We start from the raw sequence: 318 nt of genomic DNA on the forward strand, positions 1-318 counted from the left end.
CTTTTTTGACTCTCTCTGTCCGCAGACTTCTGCTGCCTGCTGCCTACAAAGAGTCCGTTTTGTGCTCTTCCCGCCCCCCCGCCCCCCGCAGCGATCAACGACAAAAGTTGTCGATAAGCTCTTTTACATTCCCCGCCCCGCCGCAGTCTTCTGCAAGGAAAAGGCTGGCATTGTCCTGATTCAACCCCCTCCCCCGCCGGCAAAATATGTGGGAAGTTTGCATGCAACGCAGCGGCCCAAGGAAGCTCTTTCCACATGGATCCAGAGGCATTTAATCTGCAGCGGGAAAGAGCGCGGATTCTCGCTAGCCGCCACTCT

The sequence above is a fragment of the Gekko japonicus genome, unplaced genomic scaffold (assembly GCF_001447785.1).
Source record: "Gekko japonicus isolate JY-2015 unplaced genomic scaffold, Gekko_japonicus_V1.1 scaffold683, whole genome shotgun sequence".
Lineage (NCBI taxonomy): Eukaryota > Metazoa > Chordata > Lepidosauria > Squamata > Gekkonidae > Gekko > Gekko japonicus.